Genomic DNA, 14147 nt, shown 5'->3' on the forward strand with positions numbered 1-14147 from the left:
TTTATGATATCATAGGAACATGTCAACCTCACCTTTCAACAAGAATTAGGACTACGGCATAGGTTTCAAAAGGGGAGGTGTTCATCTGACAATCCAACTCATTACAATAGTTTGCCCCCAGCTTCCACCTGAGGAGCTCAGAGATATTCCTGCATTAATGAAATGAGCTGTACACACAGCCCTGGGATATACCAGATAGATGTAATGATCCATATTTTGTAGAACAAAAAAAACCCAACCCACCCCAAAAACCAAGGCACAGATTCAGTTCTCTATTTGCAAATCTTTGCTATGGGCACAAGCACCCAACCGAGTATTTCACTTGGTGTTTGGTAAAGCCTGAGCATTCAAGATACTTTTTTAGAGCAGTTTATCACAACAACAAAGTGTAATTTCCATGTTGAAAGCAAGTCACGTTTCACTGTATAGATAGATGAAAAGATATCAATGTACTACATGACAAAGTGTTATGGTCCAGTAGGACTGTGAAGAGTTGTCCATTGACCAGATGTTCAGCATCATGTCAGTGTGGAGCAGGAAAAATTGCATGTACACCATGTTGGCTTCGCTGGGCAATACTGTAAACATGAACTGACACTTGGCTGCATCAGGAGGCACAGATGTAATTGTCAAACTCTTCAGAGACCATCTCAGGTGTTCTGTAATCCCCCCCCCTTTTTTTCCCCACAGCACACAATACAGAAGCAGAAGGGATTTTCTGCTTGGGAGGTAGTGCTCTACAGAAATAGCCCTTTTCATACAGGTGGTTAACATTTATAGATACTTCTCTCCCAGCATGCCGTTCTGGCCCATTACATGTAATAAATGCAAACCACTATAGCCCTAACATGCCCTTTTTATGTACATTGCTGGCTCTATAAGTGCTCATCTATCTGCTGAGCACTCAGAATGCAGCCCAGTGCAGGGTATTTTGGAACACAACTACTTCTTTGGTGGGGACGTGAATCATGGAAGAGCTGCACTTCTGGTCTCCCACATCCACTAGGTCCTCTCCAGAAACACCTGTTTGCATCTGGGTAGCATCCATGTTTTCACTGCCGGCTGTTTAGCTTGCGCTCATCCATGTCGAGTGACTAACCTGGAATAGCAGGAACCCGTAATTTTGGGAGCAGCTCCATTAGTGGTCAGAGGTACCCTGCTCTTCTGCCAGTCCAGGGACAGCAGCAAGTGAGCTCTGTTTGGCCGACTGAGGTTTGGCTGCTCCGTAGCTCCAGCCGCCTCTCTGAGCAATGCTCAAACACAACATCTGCTGGAGCAGCAGGACTGGAGGTGGAGGAGGCAGAAGAGAGGCACGAGACAGAGACGTGTGTGCGGTCTGGGGGCAAGGCTGTGAACCTGGTAGCGGTTAGGAAATGGTCATGGGCAAGTTCCCTTGTTTTAGAAGTCTCCTGCGTGTTCACCCTACTGCTAGCTGAGCCCTGTGTTTATAACCCCCACACGATGAGAAAGGGACAGTTGGATATTCTCCCAAACCCTTTCCCCAAGCAATTGTTACTTAGATTTAGGACAACTGATTGATCAAAGGAAAGGGAAGAGTCTCAGAGGGTTTTGGATGAGCCCCTGCAAGTCCCTGAATATGAGGAAGTGTGCTATACACTCACCACCTGTAATAACATGGAGCTCTGAACACCCCAGTGTGTTTCTGCAGCGTTAGCCAGCAGGGTTTCCTATGCCAGCGCTGCCAAAGCAAACAATACCCAGTTTTTGGGAGAGGAGGCTTGTGACAAACCCCTGTTTGGCAGCAGTGCCAGCTGGGATGGAGGAGATGCCACCTTAACCAGGGGAATATGGGAGCCAGGGCCTGGGAGTTACATGGGCTTTTACTGGAGCCCCGATGACAAACTGGAGCTGAAGCAGCTTTGCCCGCTGCCATCAGGTCTTGGCTGCTCCTTATTGTTGCTGTGTCAGTCACTGTCCTTAGCTCAAAACATCAGTGGCTCACTCCGTGTTCTCCCATCGCCTGACAGGACTGTGCCAAGTACACGGTAACCTCATGGCGAGAAACCCGCAGTGCCCTTCAGAGCACTGAGCCCGATGAGTTCCCACACCTGCAACTCAGGCTGCTGAGCTGCTTTGCACCAAAATATTTTGACTGCAGGAACCTGTCTGGTAGGAGAACACGCCAGGAAGGAACAAGGAGCACATTTACCTTCGCTGGCCTTGCTGAACGCCACTTCAGATGCCCCGTTTTGCACAAACACGCATTTCTCAGCAGCTCCACTGGCGCGGGCCCAGAGGTGTGGCCACAGGCACGGTGTTTCATGCAGCACGCAAAGGCGGGCCGAGGGGAAAGAAGGGACCTTAACCTGAAGCGCCGTTCCCGGAAAGCCTGCGGTGCCGGAGGGCAGCGTTGCCGCTAACACCGAGCCCCTGACGGGGTGCCGGCCTCCCGGTCCCTCAGGTGAGCGGCGGGGCGGCACCACCGCCGCTCGCCAGGGGGCGCCATGGGCCGGGGCGGCCCTCGCAGGGTTCGTGGCCCGCGGCCGGGCAGGGGGAGCTTGGCGCCAGCGTGAGGGAGAAATAACACCCGCTCCGGAGCGGGAGGAGGGGGTTAAGCCCAGGGCCAGGCAGGGTGTGGCGTGCCGCTGGGTTTGGCACGGTGGAGGAGCGCTGTTGCTATGAAATCAGGGGGTTTGGAGGGCTCAAGCCTTGCGCTGGATGTTTTCGAGCGACCCCACAGTGAATAGAGGTTGACGTTCCCTTTAGCCGTGACTCCGGACTGGCATCGGACGGCACAGCACTGCCGGGCAGAGTGGGTGCTGGGTGTCGTTCGCTGAGAGCAGCCAGGCCCCTTGCGCCACTCGGGAGGTCCTCTTCCCCAGGGCGCACCGTTGTGGCATTCCCACCGGGAGCACGGCCTGGCTGCCAACACCCGCAGCTGCGAGCCTGCATCCCACCGCTCCTGAGGGCCACGGGGCACCCCCAGCCTCTCCTCCACATCCATCCAAACACTGGCACCAGCTCAATACCTTTGAGGGCACTTCGCTACGACCCAGCTGTTCGTGTGCAACACCTTGAGTCGGGTTCACTGTGTTGCCTCAGATCCCTCATCTGCCCTGAGATAAATCCATGCAGCAGCCAGTGCAGTAACGGGGGCTGGTGCTGGTACGTGAATACCGGAAGATAGAATTGAACCTCACGCCATCTGTAAAACACAGTATCAAACTCACACTTGCCCCAGACCCTGATCTTTTATTAATTTCTTCCATACAGAGAAGAAAAAAAAATGCAACCAAGTTCTTTTAAAGGTATCTCTGGAGCCCGAGCTGGAGAAATGGCCTTAGGTGCATTTTTTTTATTTTTTCTTTTTTTCTTTTTTTTTTTTTTTTTTTAACTTGGACATTTACTACAAAGAGAGTGAGAAAAGGTGCTGTTTAACTCTCTTCTCATGTGATCCTCAGTCTCTACCTGGTTTAGTTTCCCCACATACGATCTCCTTTGTTCTCTAGTAGTAGTCACCTAAACAAGTGATTAGCAGATGAAGGATCAGCCTTGCAATGCTCATAGCTGCAGGATGCGATGCAGGGGGGGAAAATGAAGAAATCCACACTGATTAAAATAACGTGACTCCCAGTACCACATTGTCCCAACAGAGAAATTGGTGGTGTAGCAGCACACACACTTTTTCCTTTTTAGGTGTCCCTCAGCACTTCCCCAAATCATCCAGACCTCCCCACACCTCCTTTCAATTAAATTGCTTTTCTTAACTTGATTTGGGACTGTTTGATTAGAGCTGGTTGCAAGTTCTCCCCGACAAAGCAAGGTTATTCAGCAGCTTTGGAAACCACTGATTTATCAGGAGAGAAAGACTTATCTTCCAATTAACTTCCTTCACCTGTGGGTTGCCAGGAGCTCAGGTTTCTCAGCTCAGTGATGGGCTTCCATTTGAATGACTATGGGGCTGGAGACCTCAGGGATTCTTGTTTCTTCTCCATAAAGCTGGAAGCCAGTGCAATCCTTTAGTGTGTGCAGCTATAGAGCAGTGCAGATGCCAAAATGACTATTTTGGTTTCAGATACTTACGTCATGAAACTGTCGAAACTGCTATCCCCAGATATTTCAGTATTTTACAGTTTTGACACAGTATTTCCACAAACACATTCATGGCTTTGCTTTTAGTTCTGAATTAAGGGTTTCTAGAAAATATTTCCTCGTCGAAGAATGAATTACTGATCATCATTAGCAATGAAACCTACCAGAAGGGGATAACAAGCTTCACTGGTTGGAGGAGGCACTGGGTAAATTCAGGCTACAACTAAGATGTATTCTTTCTAAAGAAAATAATGACTTCATAGACCATCTTACCACTTACGTAGGAGAGGTCTGGGTTTAATCCAGTTTGAAATCAGTTGGAATCCTGGCAATTCTGAAGTAATTTTTTTTTTTTTTTCTTTGATTTCAGTAGCATTAGAACTTTATCTGGGATGGCTCGCTGAGATAGACACTGCAGTTTAAACACAAAGTGGAGTTGAGGCTAGATTCCACTTTGTGCATGTAGATGGTTTATGCAAGCAAGAAGTCAGCCTTGATAGCCTTATAATTTGTAAATTATATAAGAGGTTGTAAGGGCTGCATGGTTCACTGGTGGAGAAGTTTACATTTTTGTCCTGTTTTAACATATTTCCGGATCTTACTGGTACCATTGCTTCACGGTCCTCTTTTTTACCTTTACGTCGTGACAGGTTTGTTTGGGTTTGGGTTTTTTTGTCTGTTATGAATACAGATATATGTGTCTCTGGGAAAAAGGAATGTGATTGTCTAAGCAATGCAGTTCAGAAAAAGGAAGCCAAACTCTTCCCTATGCCCAGTATTACATCATTTGAAACAGCACACTATCTCAAGATCTTCTGAGGACAGAAACTGCATCATAGTGGAAAGACTGAAATCTTAATTTCCAATAGCAAAATGGTCCCTTTGCAGTCTTGGAAAAAACAAGTTATTAGGCTTAAAACCTATTCTCCTTACAGCAGTAAATGCTATCTGTTGTAGCCTCAGTACACAAGGAAAACTTCTGTTTCTGCCAGCTGCAGAAGGACATTATTTAATAAAAATATATCTCCATTATGTTAATTGTTCCTCGAAGAAACCTTTAACTGAAAAGACACTGAAGTAGAATGTAGAGGTTAAAGTGAGGTAATTCACATTTCATTTTTTTGTACTCAAAATTGGTTGCAACCTTTGCTTTCTGCTATGATTTGTCTCTAATCAGCATTCCCACTGTTCCGAAAAATTGATTTGATTTCTAAATTGATACAGGAGATGCATATAAACAGATCTCACCTCCCCCCCTGTGAGGGCAATTCATGCAAAATAAGTTTAGGCGCTCTGGGATTTAAAGTTGACTGACTTTCGGCTGTGGGAACTGGAGTGCCACTTTGCACATCCTAAACATTGTCTGTGAATTACCTGCCTTAAGGGGGATTGTTAGCACATGAATCAGAAGTGGCTGACTAATGTAGAACATCGCAGACAAAAGGATTAGACAATAGCTCACATGCACCAAGATGCATTTTGAATCAACTTAAATTAGGTGCTTTTTAGTCTAATACCGCTCGTAAGTATAACGTTGAACAATGACTGTGAAAATAGGAAGGTCTGGGTACCCTCATTTTGCTACGGAGAAGTTGCCACCTTTTTATTTTCTCTTTAAAAGCAGACTACTTCCTTTACGCGTGGTAATGGTACTTGCTCAGTTGTATGTGCTTCATTCATAAAGGAAGAGCACTGTATTCCTCCATGCCACAAAGTCCATAGTGATTCTCCTTTGATTATGTGCACAGCACTCTGGGGAATGAGATGATTATGCACACATTTATATATATATATATATATAAAAAGAAGTTTTTTCAGATGCTCCAGAGTTACTTTCTGCTCCTACTAAGAAACCTTTGCAGCGGCAGCCACAGTATGATGTTTGTCCTTGAGAATCCTGCTACAAAGACACGATGCCTGAGCTCAGCTCCGGTTGTCTGGGATGTGAGATCTTGCAAATGCTGCGTCTCATCACTTCCAAACTTTCAGGGAAAGCTTAAAGCATCAGTGGGCTAAACTATATTCCACTTGGTGACAAATGGAGAAAACTGATTCCATGTGGTGTAAGGAATTAAAACCAGGCAGGTCTACAGAGTGCCTCCTGCTGTGGCCTCACCTGGCACACTGACCTGCTTTGGTTTGCTGAATTCTCCCTTTGGGTGTAAAGGTGATGCATGGCCTAACATGCTGTGTCCCTCCCTCTCCAAACCATGAGATGGAGGAGACCAAGAGAGACAGATGAAATCAATTGTTTTGGACCAATTCTGATCCTGCTAAAATGGGAGCTTAATTTAGTGGGATCAGAATTTGGTCCTTAGACCAATATTCACAAAACTGAGGGGAGATCCCATTTCGCCCCCAATGGTGCAAACTCTCACTCTTTAGGTGGGAGACTCCAACTGCTCAGTAATCCCCAGGTTTTTCTCTCAGAAAAGTGTCCCAGATTCGAGGCTGCAGGGCGGGCTGCCCAAGCCAACGAAACTCCTGTGGTGGACATTGCCTGAGAAAATAGCTCTGCTGGATTCAAGGCTGCTGGGCAGTTCATATGCCATGGGGTGGGACAGAAGCTGTGGTGGCGAGCACCGCTTGTCCCTGCTCTGCCACCAGCCCAGCCCTGCTCCCCATTTTCTCAGAGATGTGGAGCTCCTGACCACTTGAAGGCACGGGTACTTGGAGTGAAGAAAATTCAGTGTTGCAGCTTTAGAGGATACAAAGGAGCCTTTCTCTTGAATGCTGATGTGTCCAAACTCATATTGCTCTTGAACATTCACTGGGTAAGAAAATAGGTGAGGATTATGGTATGGGCTGGTGCCTAGGACACTCATCTGAATTTTCCAGTCTCTGCTTCCAAGCATCTTCAAAGGGAAAAAATTGAAGTTGTCCAACCCAGAATCAATATCACTGTGAAAGAGGTAGGAGGCCCATGATTTTAAGACCTACCTTTAAATCAAATGGGAAAAGGAGTGGATATTTGTCTCCAGTCTCACAAAACTTAGTTGGTATGGCATAAGGATGCTCTTTTCCCATTTTCTGTTATTTCAGAATTTGCTTTCAAGCCAGCTTGTAAATCTTGCCTGAAAAGTCAAAGAAAAAAACTATTGCAAACACACCAAAATAATCCCTTCCACGTTTTATTTTAGGTGAAACTGTTGACTAAATTTGACTTGACATTACGAGTGTTTGCATTTTTCTGTGACTAAGTGACTCCTTACACACTCTGTGCTCGGCTCTAGCTTGAGCTCTGCTGTTAGTTCACCTTCCTTATATTGTGCTTTGGGGGCATCTAAGATACCTGCTCGGTCACTGAGCTGCAGCCTCCACCGCAAGGACGGGGAGATGTGCTTGCTTTGTGGTTGCATGGACTTTTCCAGCAAACTAGTTTCCACGATAAATACCTGAGGTGCTAAAGAAATATGACTTCAGTCATCCCCTTCCAAAATCCTCATCAAACAACTGTTGCCTATATATATTTTACCCTGGCAGACCTTTCATTTGCTCTGTAATCTGTGGAAAATGTAAGAATTGATCTCTCAGCTGTGTTGCTAAATGCCACAGCCACTTTGCTTTGTTTTCACTGGGAGAGTGTAAATGTCTTTTTGGCAGATTTGATTTCTGGGCAGCTCCTGGCTGAAAACACTATCATCAGCATTGATTTCCCTCATGGCCTGTCACAGGCAAGCCATCCTGTGATCGAATGGCAGCCTGCAACTATCAATATCCATTACTGGGCTTCTTAGCTGGTGTGTGCTACTCTTCAGCACACTGAAAGCAGAGATGGTCCAGAGGCAGATTTTCATCTTCAAACTGTAGGGCTTGTGGGTGCAGACCCTGGGGACAATTTTGAGCCACGAAGCAATGAAACCATACCGTTCACTTGTACCCTGGCACCCCCCACCCCCTCTGACATGTCATGTTTTGCTGGAAGATTTTTATGTGTAAATCTGGGATGTCCTGTGGCTCCCCTTCGTCTTCTCTCCTGCCAACTTGGCTTCTTATTAAAGCTCCTGCTGAAAGTGTGAACTTAGCTGGAAAGTGTGAACTTAGGAGGGTCCATCTCCTTTTCTAATTTGCTATAGGCTGTACATCTCAAAGCACAAGAGGGGCGGGTGATTTGGTCCCTGCCCTCTTCCAACAGCTACAGGGACCACAGGAGGTGTTTCCAGCTCTGCTGCCTGCACTCCTCATCTGACAAATGATCAGGTTTTCTGCCTCACTCCTGATGCTGCCTCTTTGTCCAAACCACCACATGTGGACCCTCCTTTTGTCATCATCTGTGGTTAGCTCTGTGACTGTAGGTTGCCCTGAAAGTGAAGTGACAGCTTCTGTGTGTGGGGTGGCTTTGCCACATAGAGACCCACAGCAGGGCAGCTCTGCTCCCATGAATGCCCCCCGAAATTCAGCTGTCACTGCACAGGTCTCTTGGGAGACCGAGTCCATGTCTGTGCTGTGGGACTTGGGAGCACTCAATACCTTCCAAGGCTTACTGTGGCCATGGCTGAATCCTGCCCCATCAAAATGGCCTTAAGTTTCAGCACAAAAGCCCTCTAGCCCAGTACAATGTCCTCCAATCCTTCAATCCCGTACCCAATACCCAATGCTGGAGGAAAGGTATGTAAATAAAGAAAACTCACAGCAGTACCTCCTTTAAGTAACCTCCTAGTTCTCAACAGTGTCCAGCTAAAGTACATCCTGAGCTGCAGGTGGGGGCCTGTCAGGGGAGGGTGAATGCTGTTGTACTGCCCCATGAGATAGCACTCTGGGCGAAATAGCCAGAAGGAGCCATCGCAAACCAACTAAAGCATGCCTGTCGCTCAGTGCCAAAGCCATGCCTAGCCCTGCTGAAAGCACTTGAACACTATCTCCTCCTTGTGCTTTACATCCAGATATCTGAACGGTAGAAGCTGGTTCCTGTGCAGTGTAGTGCTGCGCTCTTGAAAGAAACCTGGAACTGTTCCTCATATTTGTTAGATCATGTTTAATTTGGGACATCAGTGAGAGCTTCTGTGTGTTCTCCAATTGCCTTCCTCCAACAGCTTCCATCTGTGTGTATGAACTCTAGTTCCCTGCTTTTCCAGGCTGTAGTACGCATGTGCCTCTTCATGTTGTGCCATCAGTGGATATACTTAATGAGCAGATTCTTTCTGTTGGTTTGTGCTAGATATTTCTAATTGCCAAAGTCTCTTCTTAGTGGTCTTTAATTGTCTTTTATATGGTCACACTGTAGATCAGACAAATCTATATCACACCATAGACAGGGGATCAGGCTGGAGACCAATTCAAAGACGCAAACGTGCTGAGGGAAAAATGAGCTGTTGCTCTTGCATATTTGAACTCTGATTCTCTATATTGATATGCCTGTCATCCTGTGTCACAGGTCTTCATGGCAGGAATATTTCTAAATCCCACAGGCCTGCTTCTCTGTTTTGCTCTCTCCATTGCAAAAGCAAGAATACGGTTGCTATAGTTAGCCCCATGCTGTATAAATAAAACTGGGAAAATGGAAGCCTTATGTTTTTAAATACTCATATGTATCTCTGTCATAATAATGATTTTTGTAGAGTCAAAAGTATCTTCCTTTTTTCCAGGTGCTGTGTTAGCTTTTACCTCTATTTATAGGTAGAGTTTTGCGTTACCCTGTTTGTGAGCCTACTGCTTCAGCATTGCCCAAATAGTTGCTGATCATCTGAGCTTTTTTACCAGAGGGTTACACTAGAATAAGGTATTTTCTCTTCATTCTCTGCTGCTTTCCCACCCGTCCATTTCTTTAGAAAACCACTGTCCTCCCTGTGGTATTGCCAGTAACTCTGCATCACCCTTGTGCATGTTGTTTTCTGAAAAGTCAGGTTAGAAAAATCCTTCTCTAGCAGCAAGTGAACTTTGAAATACTCAGTTATGCTGCACACTGTATCTCCCCACTGCAATACATTCCACTCTAAAGCAAGAGCAAACCCACTGAGATGGCTGATTCTGGCTGGGCTTGGGGTTATTGAGATCCTCAGGAGTGATAACTTTCTTAAGCACCAGCCCTGGACCTTTGGTGAATATGCAAACCTACTCTGTGCCTCTAGTGCTGCTGACAGAGTAACACTGAGCTGTTTTTGCAATAAGTCTAGTGCTGGAACTGGCAGCCTAGGGCTGGAAATGCTCGGGGGAGGTGTGTGTAACCCTCTGTGGGCTTTATCACTTGGTTGAGATTTTCAGCAAGATGGAGAAGAGGCAAAATCAATTTATCAACTGGTGGAATTCCTGTTGAGGATGAGATGTGTTGAATCCCCATCACCGGAGAGATTAAGGAACTGGTGAGCATCTGCGTATAAACTAGATATATTACAACCTGCTTAGCACAGCTGATTTCTTGAGAGCCCTTCCAGCCCTGTTCTCTATGATTGAATCTGGGAAAGCAGCCACTCGTTTAAGCTATGCAAGGAAGGGTATGGGGAACATTAAGAGGCATGGCTGCTGCTTGAGATATTTCTACCGATTATATTGTAAATCATACTTAAAAAACTCAGTGAGCTCAGAAAGAAGCTGCATCTCAAAAACAAAACCCCAACAACCAAACAAAAAATCTGTCCCATAAAGCAGGAGCATGCACGTTAGAGGTGAGTCCAAACACCACAATCTGGTTCTCAAAGCAGAGTACTAGCTCTACTCATTCTTTGCTTGGATGAAGATACTGCTTGTGAAATTGGAGCAAGGATCAGCAGCCAAAACATGTAGGTGTTTGTGCTTAGGATTTTAACTCTACTCTGATAGGCAGTACTGATTGCATTTGCAGATACTTTGTTAAGGAAAAGAGGAATAAGAGTATAGCACACTCTTCCAAACACACACACTCTTGTTATGAAAGCAAATTATGAGAAGATATTTCTGCTTAGGCTTGATTTACCGAAATGAGATTTTCATTTTAAGTGTCATGGACACTTATAGAGTATTTTGTGCTGGTTTGGGTTTATTTTCCCCATTGCCATTCATTTCATGACATTGCCTGGGACTCAAGACACAGCCAGACAGATCTGCTGAACACATGAATACTAAGGAAGTGGTTTCCATGTAACAGCTCGCACAACTTCCTGCCCTTCCTTACGGGATTTGTTTGTTTGTGTGTTTCTCAGTGGGTCAGATAGAGGAGACACCAAAATTGGAGCTGGCTAAAAGGCATCCAGGATCAGCTTACTGGAAGTGGGAAGAGTAGAAAAAACGACTGCTGCATTTGCAAGTGGTGTCATTACAGAGTTTGGCTTTGTTTTGGTTCATGGGAGTAATTCAGGGGCATGGTCATAGCTGCCTCAGAGCATGCACTGAACAGACTCTAGTACAATTCAGATTCTTATTTCAGAACACTTCTTATGATGCTTTTTTTTTTCCTTACAAATGAAACTATTGTCATAATGGATTAAGTGCAGGTTTGAGACAGTAATCGATTAATGGAAAGCAGAGTGGGGGAACAAATATATACATTAAGTATGCAATCTCAGTGCAGGATGTCTTGCTAGCACTTCAGAGAAGGTGAATTAAGCAGCATTTGGGAACGTGGATGGATGTGCTTCTGGGTTCAGGCTACTAGCAGGGGGTTGACTGGCTGGCGTGCTTTTGCTACAGAAGAAGAGGGGAGGTTCATTCTCTAATACATTGCAAAGTACTCCCCAAAGAAAATAGCTATACCACTCTTCAGGTAGGGGATCCTGGTAGGCATGTTACATATGTTCATTAAGTTGGGTTATCTTTTTAGTCTTCTAATCAGCCAGTCTATTTACAGCTCACTTGAAGCCAGGTGAAGAAATTTTCAGTACTAATCCCAGATATTAAATTTGCTTCTTCAGGGACTGAAAAGCTGAATTCCTGGATTTCATTAGCCTTTGTTCACATATGTATATTAAATGTTGTGACCACTTTTGTGTCATTTTCTTATATTAAAAAGGCACTTTTGCTGAAAAATAAAGGTTAGCATTACCTGTCAGCTCTCTGTAAAGCTGTGTCTTACTTAAGATGGGTCTGTTCCTGAGCAAGCTGAAATGATTTTATCCAGTGCTAGAAGAAAAACTGATAAGGGCCAAACTGCAATCAGCTGTGAGTTTACTGTTAAGATAATAACATGAACAGACACTGTGCAGAGATCAGCCATGCTTTGCTTTTTCAAGATCTTTGACCACAATGAAATCATGACATTATCTCAAAGCCGACACATGTAACTCTAGTCATACAGATATTTACAGCTAAAAATGATAAGCTTGATCCTGAAAGATGCTGGAGACACCCATCTTTGCTGCTTTAAATGGCAGTTCTGGGTGTACAGAGCCTTTGGATCAGACTAAGATTGTCTCAGCAAATCACAGTGAGAGAGACAGAGAGGGAGACAGAGAGGAAATGGCTATCAGAAAACCAAAGACAGGCTAAGATTTTATCCTTATCAGACTGAGAGAGGTGGCTCAGAGCAATATACCAATTCTTTTCCCAGGCTATATCAAGTATCAAGACTTGCCAATAAATGCACTTTAGTTCAGGACAACTGCATAAATAAGCATGAGCACATTTGTAATTAGCACTTACACTCTCCCAGCATGTGTATCTCCCACTATCACAACCTTATCTTCCCATCACAGGTAGCGTATTTTAAGCTAGGCATTTTAAGCAGTTGTATTAGGGTCTTCTCCTGCAAACCAGCTGTGTTGGAATCCTTATCACCGAAAATCAATGTCAGACCTGTGTGCAATATGATCTTGGCAGAGAACAACATTGTTTTGTGCTCTCGAGAGCGTTGACAGTAATGAAATTATGTTGTTGTCTTCCAAGTTGAACATATGTTAAGTCCAGACATGTGAGAGCACATTACATTCTTAGATTAGTAAGAAAGCAACAGTAAAATCTACCTTTTGATTTTACAATTTCCCTGAAGGTACAGAGTCTTCCAAATTATTGTACGCTTTAGAGAATTTATTTCTTTGTTTCTGTTTGCAAAATAAACTTTGTTGTTAATACTGAATAATTCAATAAATCCAGTGGGTTTATGTGTCTGATGACACATGCACATCAGCAACAATCCTATAAATGCATGTGCAGATGTGAGCATGAATTCAGATGAGTACAGGAGCACTTGATTGTATTCAATTCTGAAAATAATACTCAGATCCTAATTATGTTTGGCTATGTTGATTTAGGCCAGTATATTTATTCTCTGATTTCTAACTGTACATCAATGGGCTTAAAGACTGTAAGTTGCCAAAGTTGAATCAGATATGTAATAGAAAGTTTAAAACATTTACCATTTTGGTCAACATCAAAACATTCTTGTTTTCACAGGGGTGTAATATGGGTCTTGCAGTGTAACAAGAGCTATGAATCATTTGAAAATGTGTGATTCTTTTGTGTATCACAGATACTTTTCTCATGTATAAGGAACTTTTCACTGTAGGAAGACTTTTATGACTCCTGCTTGTTTCCCAGTCTATTTCTAGGCTAAATTTACTGTAAAGAGAGAGGTTTTGCATCTGCCTGTGTCAGTTCTCCAGTGTATTGAGGTCAGCTTCCATTCTCCTTGGCTCTGATGCCTGCCTGTATAAATACAAAATCCATTTCCATCCTATTATTTTTCTAATCAAGGGTTTGTCATGCAAAAGAAGATCTGAGGTGACTGTGTTTTCCATTATGCAAAACATTCCATTATGATAATATCTTCAGGATGGTCTTATAAAGGTGCCCTGCCCAAAGAAATCACAAATGAGAGCAGTGAAATCGTAGACAAATCCTGCATAATTTGCCCTCTCATTTAACATTCAGGCCACAAGAGTTCACCCTAATTTGCCATACACATTTCCTCTGACATTCTCGATCTGTACATATGGTAAAAATAAGAATTGGCAGCTTTCACTGAACAGACTTCTGTTAAGTGCTTATCAAAAGAAGAAGAAGAAAGGGGTTGTAAAATGCAGTCATATTTAGTACATCCTTTGCTTTCTTTTGCTTTCTCTGCTAAACTCACACTTAGTAAAATCTACAGTCAATGAAATTTACCTTTTGAGCTCAAGTTGTTTCCATTCAGAACAAAGTAAAAATATACCAGCAAAGAAAACCTGGTGTTTCTTAGAAATTCTCTT

Source organism: Strigops habroptila, chromosome 1, assembly GCF_004027225.2.
Source record: "Strigops habroptila isolate Jane chromosome 1, bStrHab1.2.pri, whole genome shotgun sequence".
NCBI classification, from domain to species: domain Eukaryota; kingdom Metazoa; phylum Chordata; class Aves; order Psittaciformes; family Psittacidae; genus Strigops; species Strigops habroptila.